Source organism: Rhinoderma darwinii, chromosome 7 (assembly GCF_050947455.1).
Source record: "Rhinoderma darwinii isolate aRhiDar2 chromosome 7, aRhiDar2.hap1, whole genome shotgun sequence".
In the NCBI taxonomy this organism is placed as follows: domain Eukaryota; kingdom Metazoa; phylum Chordata; class Amphibia; order Anura; family Rhinodermatidae; genus Rhinoderma; species Rhinoderma darwinii.
The window spans coordinates 12,898,340-12,913,516 of record NC_134693.1 but is presented as its reverse complement, the minus strand read 5'-3'; the positions used below and the strand labels follow the sequence as shown (position 1 = coordinate 12,913,516).

General features: G+C 44.4%; 1 protein-coding gene across 5 annotated transcripts in view; it reads right to left on the bottom strand.

Moving 5' to 3' along the window:
• The window catches only part of PDE4B (phosphodiesterase 4B), a 315,672-nt gene that overhangs the window by 53,423 nt on the left and 247,072 nt on the right, over positions 1-15,177 (bottom strand). The gene's annotated exons all lie outside the window — the stretch shown is intronic.

Sequence of the window (15,177 nt, the reverse complement as noted above, 5' to 3'; positions counted from 1 at the left end):
ATTTTTTTAAAATGTTTTTATACCAGTCTAATACAAAAGTGTGTTACAGTAAAGTGCGCCAAATTTCTTAAAAGGCGCACGCCTCTTAATAAATTTAGTGCATTTTGTTCTGTTTTAGGGCTTATTCTGACAAACTAGTGAAACTCGGGCAGTTTTTCACATCCGAGTCGCTCCAGTGCGGGGCCCATTTTCACGGATGCCTCAGACTTGAGTCTATTGAGGGATCCTGGAAAACGGACAAAAATAGGACCAGTCGTTTTTGTTTAAAAAACGTCTGTCACACGGACTACATTTACGGTCGTCTGAATAAGCCCTTAGCGTCAGGTCTAAGAGCAGGCGTAGATTTGCGCTATAATTTGTTACATTTTATGGTGTAGAAACAAATAAATCTGTTGAGCCAATGGTGACCCCGCCCCTCTGGTTAATCCCACCCACTTTGCGTGCTACTTTTTAAAAGTGGCAAGAGAGTAGAAACAAGTGAGTTTTAGCGCAAATATTGCGTGGGCCCATATTTATCACGACATTCTATGGTATCGTGATAGTAGGTCACAATCAGGGTCGGCGGAAATGGGCAAATGCCAGAGACCACTGATGATTTGGGTCAACATGCTATGTTTGTCAAGCATAGGGTAGACGGGACCCCCTGAGGACCCCGTATACAGCTGATGCCGGTCCTATTTCCAATAGAGTGCAGAGCTAATATATATATGCAGTAAAATTCCGTTAATCTGGCGTTCCTGACGAGTGCCAGATTATCAGATATTGTAGGTTATATAAGTTTATAACATTTTCTTGTATGTGTGGAGAGGCTCAAGGACATGAATGTATAAACACAACATCTCCTTTCTATCCGTCTTCATGTCCTGGCCTGAAATATCAGATATTCATAATTTATGGATTATTGGATGCCAGACTAAAAGAGTTTCACTGTATAGAATATTTGCTCTGCCGCTTTCTGATATATTTCCTATAGAGACTTCCCTAAGTTCATACAATAATACATAATCTTTCCTCAACTCCATAACATAAGCTTTCCTTTGGGGACGCGGTGTCTGAGGACGATGAAACGTGCTTTATGCTGTGGAAACATTGGCACTGCCAGGATCCTGGCTCATTGTTCACGGTGAGGAACCAGCTTCTTGTATGGGCACGCCGCAGGATTCATTCCTCGACCAAACCCTGCGCTGAGCTCATAAAACCTCCTCCCTGCTGCTTCTCTCACCCTCCATGTGAGCGCCCTGCCCAAGTGACCACTCCTTATGTGTGCCGACATACCCACGTGCCCCTGTATAACGCAGGCTATGAGCAAGAATGCCTGTAGTCAGTCAATGCCCGCGCTTTACATCAGGTATCACTTATTAAAAACATGGAATTTAAAGGTTTGTTTTTTTCTTCTTGGGGTTACAGCCGGTCATTGTATTTACGGTACTTGGAAAGTGCAAAATCCCAGGATCTTTTCTCTTGAGGGCTCATTCAGACGAGCGCGTATCACGTCCGTGTGAGGCCTTAAAAAAAAACGTCTGTCACGCGGACGCATGTATTTCAATGGGGCCGTCCACACGACCGTTGTTTCAATGGAGTGTGTGAAGGGTCTGAAAAAATATAACATGTCCTATTTTCTTGCACTTCACTCATCTCTCCATAGACTCTAGTCTACGGGGGATGCGTGATAACGCGTGCAGCACGGGTGCACCTCGGACGTGAAAAACTGCAGTTCTTCACATCTGAAGTTGGCCACGTTCGTCTAGGCTTATCATCTGCGATTCCAGGGTCACACCATTAGGGCTTATTCAGACGAACGTGATATACGTCCGTGCTACGCGCGTGATTTTCACGCGCCTCGCACGGACCTATGTTAGTCTATGGGGCCGTTCAGACTGTCAGTGATTTTCACGCAGCGTGTGTCCGCTGCGTAAAACTCATGACATGTCCTATCCTTGGCCGTTTTTCACGCGAAGTCAATGTGTGCGTGAAAACCGTGCACGGCACACGGACGCACTTCCGTGTGCCGCGCGTGATGCCGCTACAGTAGTCAAAACTATAAATGAAAACAGAAAAGCACCACGTGCTTTTCTGTTTACAAACATAAAAACGGAGTGTCATAATGATGGCGGCTGCGCGAAAAACACACCATACACTGATGATACACGGAGCTTTTATGGAACTTTTGCTTGCGCAAAACTCCGCGTTTTTTGCTCGTGCAAAACGCACACGCTCGTGTGAATCCGGCCTTACAGTCAGTCACCATAAACAGATCCTGCTGTCTGGGTCTATGGTCCGGAGCTGGGCTAGTATGACTACCTGTGAAGTGGTGATGCTCATATAGTGTTCTGCTGAGCTGTGTATCTAAGCCTATTATGTGTTATACTGTGCTGCTGAGCTGTGTATCTAAGCCTATTATGTGTTATACTGTGCTGCTGAGCTGTGTATCTAAGCCTATTATGTGTTATACTCTGCTGCTGAACTATGTATCTAAGCCTATGTGTTATACTGTGCTGCTGAGCTGTGTATCTAAGCCTATTATGTGTTATACTGTGCTGCTGAATGGTGTATCTAAGCCTATCATGTGTGATACTGTCTGCTGAGCTGCTGTATGTTTTTTACACTGGCCCAGCGCTAGTTTGCTCCATTCACAAGGAGATATGTATTGGGGCCGAGCACTCGTTACTGCGATCGCTCGTCCCCATAAGTTTCTATCATGTCGGCAGCGCGTCTCCCTGTTTACACAGATGCCGGTAAGGATAATATTTTAGGCTGACAAAACGATACGATCAGTCAATGAACGAGTGTTTGCCCATTCATTGGCTGATCGTTGCCCTGTTTGCACAGGGCAATGCTCGGGAACGAGTGTTCTGTGAACGATCGTTTGCCCGATAATTGGCCGATGTAAAAGTCTTCCACGTGTGATTCAGTCTACTGGAAAAACCTTCCTGTGTCAATGGGACTAAAAAAAATGAAAGAAGAGATCTGATTGTTTGCTACGAGGCCAATCGTCCCTAAGATAACACTGAGCTGCCAGTCTTCAGGGGTAGGAAGTATTGCCATGGGGACACAAGCACAGATGCCCTAGAGACAAAGGTACTTGGGCCGGTGGGGGGGTGACATTTTACTCAATAGACATCACAGAAAATACACCAGCTCTGTGAATAAATCATCAGAAGTAGAGACAGCATTGCCGTGCCAGTCTGCTGCCACGAAAGGCGAGTCCAAAAATGTAAGATTTACTCGTTGCTTATATTTCATCCAGGAGATATGCAGAACCTTTCATGGGTGAAACGAGGGGATGTTCAGGAATCTCACTCATAAACGGAAATACTGAACGCCCTCACGAGCAGTTTATAAACTCTGGTAAAGTTAAGAACATTTCTGTCAGCTCTCCAGCCACGCAGACGTGTCGTGCCAGGGTCTCTGGTTAATCTCAGACAATCCCGGGATCACTAATCTTATTCGCAAACACCCACCACCTTATACCAACCAGTGGAAAAAAGAACTTCAGAAACACAAACATTTCCAATCAGAATCTGAAGAGCGTGAGCAGACACCCCTCCCGAATTACAGGTGGTCCTCAGCTACGTGTCCACAGTGGCAGCGAATCTCCTGAAACGGCGCCTTCCTTCCCGTCTTATATTCCTATTGCATAACTCAATCCCACTAATATAATAAACCGGAGCCGACGAGGAGGAGTGGATGGTTCTGCCATTTCATCTACCAACTCTTCATATTCCCATTGTATGATCTGCACGACGACTGACGGACGGGGCTAAAAAGTGACGACTGTGTCAGAGTAATCACTACTAGAAGTTATTCTTAACCCTTAAAGCATAGATTCATCTTGTAGAATTGCCAGAAAATTATTTGAATTCATTGATTACTCCGATTTATTGGGCGCCATCTTTTATGTCTGGACTTGTTATCGGGGTTCCCAGAAATTATATTTATGACATCTCAAGAACAACAGGATTGACCTCATTTTTAGTGTAGGAACACACTAGGCACCTTCTCTAAAACGACACAGCGTATCCGCCCTGGAAACCGCAGGGAATTCCGTAAAAAAAAATTGTGGTGAGTTTTCTCAGGTGGCATGTCCATTGCAGAAATACCGCAGGAAAAAAAGTTTAAACTTACCCCGGTCGCAGTCATAGCGATGCGTCCCTCTCTTTTGAGCGCAGCCCGGCCTCCCGGGATGACGCTGTAGGCCATGTGACCGCTGCAGGCTTTGATTGGCTCCAGCAATCACATGGAATGAAACGTTATCCCAGAAGACCGGGCTGCGCTCATTAGAGAGGGACGCATCGCAAGGACTGCGGCCGGAGCTTTTTTTTTATTATTTTCAAATTTAAAAAAACCCTTTTTTTTTTTCATTTGCAGTTTTTGCGACGGAATCACAGCGTTTCCGCTGCAAAAGTCGCAAAACACATAGCTCTAGCCCGCAACAGAAGCGCAACGCAGGTCAATTTATGAAAGTTTTTTTTTTCGGAGGATTTTTGCCGCTGTGGGTGGATGACGTTTGTTCAAATCTCATCCACTCTGCTGCTACTGCATTAGGCCTCATTTACACGAGCGTAATATACGCGCGTGCGACGCGCGTGCTTTTCACGCGTGTCGTACGCACCTATATTACTCTATGGGGCAGTTTAGACGATGGGTGAATTTTGCGCAGCGTGAGTGCGTTGCGTAAAACTCACGACATGTTCTATAATCGTGCGTTTTTCACGCATCACGCACCCATTGAAGTCAATGGGTGCGTGAAAACCACGCATGCCGCACGGAAGCACTTCCGTGCGAACTGCGTGATTCGCGCAAGAGCTGTCAAAAGGATGAATGTAAACAGAAAAGCACCACGTGCTTTTCTGTTTACAAACATCCAAACGGAGTGTCAAATTAGAGATGAGCGCACCGAACTTCATCGGGTTCGGCCGAACTCGTTTTGACCGAACCCGGCAAAAAATGTTCGGGTACGCGACGTCAGGAGACAGTCACTGCCCACGGTGCTGAAAGACTTAAACTGTTTCAGCACCATGGACAGTGACTTTCGATCACAATATACATATACGTGTAAAAAAAAACAGAAGTTCGGACTTACCGATAAGTCCCGGCTTCTTCCTCCAGTCCGACCTCCCGGGATGACAATTAAGTCCAAGTGACAGCTGCGGCCAAGCACAGGCCAAGCACAGGCTGCAGCCAATCACAGGCTGCAGCGGTCTCATGGACTGCCGCGTCATCCTGGGAGGTGGGGCCGGATGACAAGAGAGGGACGCGTCACCAAGGCAACGGCCGGGAGACTGGACTGGAGGAAGCAGGCAGTTCATGGTAAGTTTGAACGTCTTTTTTTATTCACAGGTTGGTGTATATTGTGATCGGCATTCACTGTCGAGGGTGCTGAAAGAGTTACTGCCGATCAGTTAGCTCTTTCAGCACCTTGGACAGTGACGGGCGTCGACTAGCCTCATCTCTATGATGGCGGCTGCACGAAAATCACGCAGCCGCGCATCATACACGGATGACACACGGAGCTGTCAATTGCCTTTTGCGCACGCAAAACGCAGCGTTTTTTGCGCGCGCAAAACGCACACGCTCGTGTAAATCAGGCCTTACACTGCGGATTTTCCACAATAAAATCTGTTGCGTAAAATCTGCAGTGCATCCGCCTGGCGTGTTCCTACCCCTAAAGTGGTTCTCTCACTATTAAGATGTATCACCTATCTAAGAGCGGTCCCCTTCCCTTCACTTATGGACAGATCAGGGGTCGGACCTCAAGCATCCCCACATTTTTCGTGCAATGGGCAGCCCCAGTTTGGAGGACTAGCATTGAACAGTGGCTGAGCATGCCCGCAGCCTATTCCATACACGTCTATGCTCACTCAGCTATTGCTCCATACAATTTCATGGAGTTACAGTATCAGCTGTATGGAGGAGGTATGCGCCTGCTCATCCATTGTACAGCAATCCCCACCGGGGCGGTCCGTAGCGTGAAGAACTTGGGATCAGTGGGGGTGCGGGCGGTCAGAACCCCACACTTTGTATGGATGATAAGTGAGAAAACCCCTTTAATGCATGTGCAGTCTATTGACCTCAGTAACAGGGTCTCTGTTCACAGTTGGGAGGGGGCTGCACACGCATAAGAGATACTCGAAGTGCTTAGATGTTTCCCTTTTCTCCTATTTAATCATTTCAATGGACCTTTTCATCAGGAACGAGGACTTGTTCTTGGGATAAGAGGGTCTCAGCTATTGGAGCCTTGCTGATTCAACAATTTTTTATGTTTTTGGGAAAAAAAACATTAACTTTCATTGAGTGAGTAGACAAGGAACGCAAATAGGAATGTTCTCATTCACTGACAGAAAGCAGAGATCTTGAAAATACTGAAGCATCAAAAAGCGTTGTATTAGGGCTCGTCCACACGCTGTGGAATTGCTGCGAATTGCGGAGGGAAAATATACAGCATAATACAGCAGCATCAAAGTGGATGAGATTGAACAAATCTCATCCACACGCTGCAAAAAAATTCTGCGCAGAAATTGACCTGCGCTGCGTATTTTTCGGACCGCAGAACGTCAATTCCTGCTGCGGAAAGTGTAGTGAATTGCTGCGTTTTTAAGGGGATGTCACCATCCCCCAACATTGAGAAAAACGCTGCAAAATACGCACCATTTTCTGCCATAAAAACTGCAGGAAATGGTGCATTTTTGCCGCAGCGGAATGTCTGCGTTTTCCTCTGCAGCAATTCCGTTGTGTGTGGACAAGCCCTTAGAAAGTTGCAGAACTTTTCATTATACATTGTAATAACTTTAATGACATAAAACCGGACGACTCCTTGAAGTTTTACATTTTTCTGTGGCGTACACATGGAGCATTCATACCATGGACTGCAATGTTAATGTGTTAGTGCCGGATGTAAATGAGCGGAGGATTAATATACACCACACTTGCTGCACTGATGTAACGTCCCGCCGCTTCTAGACTAAAATGGTGGCCATTGTATTGTACGGAAAACAGGATGTGGATGCAGCGGTGGAGCGCTGATGAACACGTGTGGATTACAAGATGTTTTCTCGAATGCCCCCCTAAACTTCACTGTCTAGCCGAGTTGTGCCCTATTTGCCGATGACGTCAATGAGAAACACAGCGATGTGTAATGTGAACAATCACGTATTCTTGTAGCTCTTCACGTAATAAATACATGTAATCAAGAAATGTAACTGGCCAGTAATGAGGGGGAGCAGCCATGTTATTCCCAACGTAACATTCAAGATCATTTTTGTCTAGTTTCAAATACCTCATTAGTGAATTTTTGGTTAAAGAGCGACGAACGGGCAAAATGCCCATAAGGAGGGCCATGTGGCCCCCAGGAAGAAAGAGAAAGAGGTTGTAGTGGGGAACCTTGGATAGTTGGGTAGGATTAGGGATAATGCAGGTTAAAGAGTCTCTGTCACCAGATTATAAGTGCCCTGTCTCCTACATAATCTGATCGGCGCTGTAATGTAGAGAACAGCAGTGGTTTTTATTTTGAAAAACGATCATTTTTGAGCAAGTTATGAGCTAGTTTAGATTTATGCTAATGAGTTTCTCAATGGACAACTGGGCGTGTTTTTACTTTTTACCAACTGGGCGTTGTACAGAGGAGTGTATGAGGCTGACCAATCAGTGACCAATCAGTGACTAATCAGTGACCAATCAGTGACTAATCAGCGTCAACACTTCTCATAGAAACTAATTAGCATAAAACGAAATTGCTCATAACTTGCTCAAAAATGATCGTTTTTCAAAATATAAACCACTGTTATCTACATTACAGCGCCGATCAGATTATTTAGGAGATAGGGCACTTATAATCTGGTGACAGAGACTCTTTAAGGGTTTTTTGCTTTGTCCAAAATGGAGCTGTCCACATGGCTTGTGGTGTCAGGGGGTCTAAGGGGGAGGTAAAGGAACAACAGGGGATAGTTTTGGACCTGAAGGTAGGTGTGAGGCAATTGGGTGAGGAAATTAGGGAGGGAGTAAAGTTAATTGGGTAAGGGGATTAGTGAAGGAGGTTAAGGCAGGTAATGTGAAGGAGAGCAGGCTAATTTTGTTTCTGTTTACAGGGATAAGGAAGACCCACCCAGCCCTGAGGTGGTTCAACATGTGCACTGCTTATAGAATTTTTGGTTTTGGTTTTCTCATCTATTAGCCAGAGCAGAGAGAGATTAAAAAGACCGTCCGTCACTCTGGAGAACCCAACACGTCCCTGTATTACATGCACAGTTCGTTGCTTTAAATGGGAACTGTGTAATACTCCATTTCCCCTGGGGTGGCACTGTGGGGTAATTGAACACTTGCTGACTGGTTCTCCCGCAGATTACAGAAAATCAGATCGGTTCCATCAGGTTTCCGTTTTCGATAATCAGAATAGAATAAAGAGAGAGAATCCTGACAGATAGAATATAAGTCAGTAGTGAAAAAATAAAGGATCCATGATGTAGCCTTTAAAAACATGACACCAGTGTGAACTGTCCCTAACTTCATTTACAAACAGAAGTGTCCAAATAATAACCTGTGGAGCACAGCCACGTACCCATAGGTGATATATATATATATATATATATATATACCTATTGGTGACAGAAGGTGATATGATGCCCCTGCCTGGACACTACGGGAGCTGCAGAAATGACGCGTTTAAACTATATTGTTGAGTCAAATAGAAATCCCACTTTTATTAGAGGGAAATCTGAAATTGAAAGGAATTCAGTCTGGTTTCCATTAAATTACGTCTGGTCAGCATCCCCTGAAGGTAAAAAGTGCAGACACCCCAAGTAGATTTATATTGGTCATGTAGCGTATATTAGGATAATGAGGAGCAGGCATTTGCAGAGACGGACTATGGGGACAATATAGGGTTGGGGGTTATGAGAATGGAGATTTTTTTTTTCCTTATTAAATGATGAATTTGATTAATTGGAGAAGTAATAGAAAACTGGATGAGAATAATAATAAAAATCTCTCTAAAAACATACTAATAGGTTAACTGGTCTCTTATGAAATTGGCCATTGAGTTTAAGATAGGGAAAGGTTAGGGTGGGATTAGAAAAAAGGGTCCGCTGATTTTGCACAAACAGCACCACTCTTGTCTATGGGCTGGGTCTGGTATTGCAGCTCAACCCCATTCAAGTGAATGAGACTGACCTATAATACCAGATACAGACCATGTACTAGGGTCCCACTGCCGGCCCCCAGGCAAACAGCTGATTTTTCCGTGGGTGGCCTTCTTGCTGCAGGGGAAATGTAGTATTACATGGTGGGCTTTCAGATACAGAGCGGCTCTCCATTATGGCTCTTAAAAGGGCAATCCCCCTTCATGACATCCATATGCCCTAATATTACATATGGATAGAGGTAGTCTTCATTGCTCAGGGAGGTCTACCATCTGTAGCCCACAAGGCAGTTAACTAAAGGGGGTTTTACACAGGACGATTATTGGGCAGACGAGTGTTAATAGAACTTTTGTTGCCGATAATTTCCCTGTGTAAACAGGAGAACGATCAGCAGATGAACGAGCAAACGCTCGATCATCTGCGGGTCGGATCGTTTTAAAAAAGTAAAATATTATGGTTGCCAGCAGCACATCTTGGTGTGTAAACGGAGAGACGCTCTGCCGACATGATGATAATGTATGGGGACGATCAGAGTAACAACCGCTCATCCCCATCCATAGCTCCGTGTGACAGGAGCAAATGAGCGCCGATCAACGATGTTTCATTGATCGGCGCTCGCTGCACAGGCCGCTTATCGGCCGGTGTAAAAAGGCCTTAAAGGAGGGGGTTGGATCAGCTGATATTTTTGGAGGAAGCCGGGACGTCCACATGCTGTAATAGGACATATGAACCGGGAGTGTCCTGAGTGGATGGCAATTTTTAATAAAAGGGACCGAATGCCCCGGGGGTCACATCTTTTGACCTGCACCAGTATTAAAAAAAATGTCAGCTTTGGACAATCCCTACTTATTAGAAGGGTCCCTTGACAATAAGCTGATCACAAACTGATCCAGCGATCAGCTGTAATTTGTGGGGAAACCTGTCAGTAAGTGTTCAATTTCCCTGCAGCGCCACCTCTGGAGAAATTAAGCATTACACAGTGACCATTCATATCAATGTGTTGTCTGTGTAATGCAGGACAGGTCCTCCAGAGAAAGAGACGCTCTATGTAACCGCTCTCCACTCCGCCCAAGAGATGAGGATCCTGAACAGAGGACCCCCTTGATTAATCTGATCTGTGTGTGTTGCGTTATGCATCAGTGTGCTTTGCGAGTGGCATGCGTTTTTCACGCACTCGCAAAGCACATCTTTTTTTTTTTCATTTGAATTGATGCGCAAATCACGCACAGCACACAGATGTGCATCCGTGTGCGGCGCGTGGTTTTCACGCACCCATTGACTTCAAGCGTGAAAACGGACCAATGTAGGACATGCAGTGAGTTTCACGCAATGGACTCTCGCTGCGTGAAAACTCCTGCATGTGTGAACAGCCCCTTTGAAATCAATGGGTCGGTGTGCTGTGCGTGATTCCCATGCGCAGCACACGGACGTAGTTCACGCTCGTGTGAATGAGCCCCAACAGGGTGTATGAAAATGGGTTTTCTAAACTGCACTCCCCCTTTAAGGTCAGAAGCTTTTGCACTCACTGTAAACTGTAGTAACATTTCATATATAAAATCCTTACGAATGTGTATTTAAATTCAGAATTTCAAAAATATTACCGTTTAATTGTTGAGGAAGTTTTAGAACAACAAATCTTTCAAAAATGTGCATCTTTTTAGGGGGGGAAAAAGTTTCTAGATTGTTTTTGCTTTTTCAGAAGACGACTCACAAGGAAGCTATGTCTTACAGCTATTTATGAGTAACGTGGATTACACCAATTATTGTGACAGGGGGGGGGCAGTGCTCGGAAGTCGTTATTACTGTTTCATAAACAGAATAAAAGGAATCGGCTTACATCCAGCTTCTGCTACACAGTCCTGGACGGGACTGATGATCTCAATAACAGGAGGGGGAGCATCACATATAGTCACTTTGTTTTCACTGTTATATCGCACAGCCCCGATCCCGTACATAGGGGGGGGGGGCAAAGACCCCTCTGCCATGTGAGAGTACAGCAATACTATCAATGGTACATTACAGTGGGCCTGGTACAGATTTTCTCCCATGGCCCAGTCTCCTCAAGCTCGATGTGACATAGCGCCACGTCTGCCTATAGGCTGAGTTTGGTATTGCAGCGCAGCCCTATTTACTTGAATCCTGCAATACCAGACACAGCCAATTAATAAGAGTGGTTCAGGGAAAAAAAAGATCAGAATTGTGTTTTTATTAAAAATACAGAGGGAAAAAGTTGTGATAATAAAGACTGACATCAGAGCTCAGAGGAGCAGATTTGCCCAGGGCCACAAGCAGCCGCTCAGTGCTTTATATCTGCCACTTGACCTTGAAACCGTAACAGCATAAAAAGTCATCCCTGCCAATGCCACAGAATAGGAACGTCTACGAGTCAAACGGTCTAATCTGTGGCTATGGGATGGGGGGGGGGATATGGGAGTTACTGCTTCTAGTAAACCCAATTTATTATATAATAAGTGGCAAAAATGAACCATCTGTATGTTTCTTATGACTAGAGCCTCGGCATGAACACACACAGAGAACGCACGCACAGAGCACGCACGCACAGAGCACGCACACAGATCACGCACAGAACGAACACACACACAGAACACACACACGCTCTTGGTAATTGAGGTCGTTCATTAATCACATCTTACTTGAGGCTCCGCTATGATTTTTCTAGTCGGATGGTGGCTTTCTTTTCAGGGAGAACTATGTCTGGAATTGGTATGGGAACTTTGTGGCTGTCTATTATGGGGGCACTGTGGATGACTTATGGTGTAATTTGGGCAGTTTTATGGGGAACTATGGGTACCTTTTATGAGGGCATTATGAGTGTCTGAAATGGGGAAACAGTGGATGTCTGTTGTGGGGGCACTGTGGATGTCTGTTGTGGGGGCACTGTGGATGTCTGTTGTGGGGGCACTGTGGATGTCTGTTGTGGGGGCACTGTGGATGTCTGTTGTGGGGGCACTGTGGATGTCTGTTGTGGGGGCACTGTGGATGTCTGTTGTGGGGGCACTGTGGATGTCTGTTGTGGGGGCACTGTGGATATCTGTTCTGGGGGTACTGTGGATGTCTGTTCTGGGGGTACTGTGGATGTCTGTTCTGGGGGTACTGTGGATGTCTGTTCTGAGGGTACTGTGGATGTCTGTTCTGGGGGTACTGTGGATGTCTGTTCTGGGGGTACTGTGGATGTCTGTTCTGGGGATACTGTGGATGTCTGTTATGGGGGCACTGTCGACGTCTGTTATAGGGCACTGTGGATGTCTGTTATGGGGAAATTTGGGCAGTTTGTTATGGGGGAACTATGGGTGTCTTATGAGGTCATTATTAGTGTCTGTTATGGGGACACTGTGGATGTCTGTTATAAGGTAACTTTGGCAGTCTGTTATGGGGAAACCATGGGTGTTTGTTATGCTCCTCTACTGGCGCTAAAAAACACAAAAAGTTTGACTTGACACGTGTAGCGCACATTGGCAAATTTTGTGGGCGCCACAGTGCCCTTATATCACACAACAGAATGCCATTGCACACCAGTCCCTATTTCCATCTCCAAACGTTGTGGGGTTCAGAGCTGGAAGAAGTCACAAGGTCTCATTCATTGAAATGATGGCAGACTAACTATTAAAGATTATGTGCATCCTTGAGCATCATTTTTTTTTTTCTAAAATCATTTAATAAAAAAAATAAAAATGTTTTAGGTGATTTTAAGCAACTTTACAATTGTCCTTAATAAAAAGAAAATTAAACTTTTTACGATACAACTTCTATGTATCCTGCATACATAGTATCTTGCTGTCAAAGCTGTTTCCGTCAGGTCAGCTGGACTGACAGTTCGACTAAAAGCCTCTCCGGTGTAACTGACACACAAGATCCAGCTAATAACGATCACATCTAAGTTCAAGATACTATATATACGGACTACATAGAAGCTGGATCTTAAAAAGAAAATAAACGAACAAACATTTAATTAAAGTCAATAAAAAACAAAGATGTTCAAAAGGTCTACATAGTGTAAGACATGCTGGGAGTTGTAGTTTTGCAACAGCTGAAGAGCCACAGGTCGGAGATCACGGACATATTGTAGGTTACATGGTAATATTAGTCATTTAAAAAACATTTGCCAGAAATTTCAGTCTAAATTTGATCAAACTTCATAACGTTACATAGCGATTTTCATCAGATTGTACAGTGCTTCCTCTTTCATTTTAATTTCCATAGTGTGAGATAAAATAACGGATTGCGATAATTTGCACTCAGCACACTGATAAAATTCTGTGACATTATTGGTCATTTCCCTGTACGAGCATAAATGGATTACAGCAGTGATTTCCGACATGTGGCTCTGCAGTGGTTGCAAAACTTCTAACTTCCAGCATGCCCTCACAGCTCGCACCGTCTGTAATTAATTTCTCAATGTACCTTTATAGGCGTCGGAGCTCTACTTTGCTGATTCGGAACTTCCCTCTTAGAAATAGTGTTAAATAGTAAAATTCTGGCTACCAGCATCCACCACCAGGGGGAGCTAACTGAATACTGTGTTATCATTGAGTTCTATGTAAAAACAGTATGCAGTATGCTCTTCAGCTCCCTCTAGTGGTGGCTAGGACTGTCAAAGTATGCAGGTAGTTGTTATTTTGAAAAACCGGTAGAACCACAGCTGGGAGACCAATGATTTACAGGAAGAGCAAAAGGAGAAGACGCCCCACACAATGTAGAGGGACTCTATAGACTTAATATTTTTAGTATGTCCATGACATTAAGTGACTATTAGGCTAACGGCAGCCACAAAGATTTATCGAATATATTCATTATCAAACTAGTTGAGGATTGCCTTGGCCGATACATTGTAACAAACTGGAGCTGCGTGAGCAGGACATGATCAAGACAGGATTTTTAGCTTCTAAATGTAAACAAGGACGTCTAATTCATTGAGGTATTAAAATCTAAATCATATCACAAAGTATTAAATAGAACCGGAAAAACCCGTTCTGAACTATCTCGGATAACGAACACAGGGGATAGAATTTTTTTTTTTCGATTTCAACTTGCTGGTATAAATATTTTTTACAGATTTTTTTTTTTATAAACAGACGGAAAATATTTTCCAAGTCTGCTCTATAAAAGCCACAGCTGGCGGTTTTATGTGGACTTGTAGCGACACGCCGCTCGCACATGCCGCTCACACGTAGCACCTACATGCTGGGTGATCGCCTCTCCTTCATGATTGACACATGTAGGCAAATGATTTCACACTTTTTCACAACAGGATATAAGTCATTTAACCAGTGACAACAACGGAGCCATCCGCATTGTGCTTCCCGACAGCCTGACGTCAATGCTGGCTGATCAATTCTAGAAGCAAGGTCTTCTGGGTGATTTTTGGCATCAGTCTGTAACCTGACTACCTGGCCTCGGCAATGTAGACATAGTGTCAGTGTGAACTATAGAGCAGACCTGCTCAGCCAGTCACAGTCCAGAGCAGCGGCAGCGAGTCCGGGCCCGTAGACAATGCTTTACTGTAATAACACCGCTCACGGGAAGGAAGGAAGAATAACAACTCTACAGGGATTTACCATAAATGATCGGAATTCTAAATATTTCTTATAAGAAGGAAAACTGACAACTACATAATAGAAGGATTATTATTATTATTATTATTATTATGATCATCTTCTTCTGGATCAACAAAAAAAGTATTATAATAGGTTGAACTAGTACAAATTTGTATACATACTGGACTTAAAGGGATTTTCCAGTAGTATATAAAGTGTCATTGTACAATGAAAAGTTCGGCAACTTTCTGATATACTTTATCATTTTCAAGATCTCCGCTGACTGTCAGTAAATGGAGACTTTCTCCTGACTGAAAACCCATCTTGTTCATGTCCATCTGATACAGAGGCACGGCTCATTAGTAGTAGGTGTAGACATGCAGCTGAAGACTGATAGAACTGCATACAGATTTAGTATTAATTTCAATGGGAGCTGTACACATCCATCGTTATTAAGCTCCCTCTAGTGGCGGCTTCAGGCAACCAGA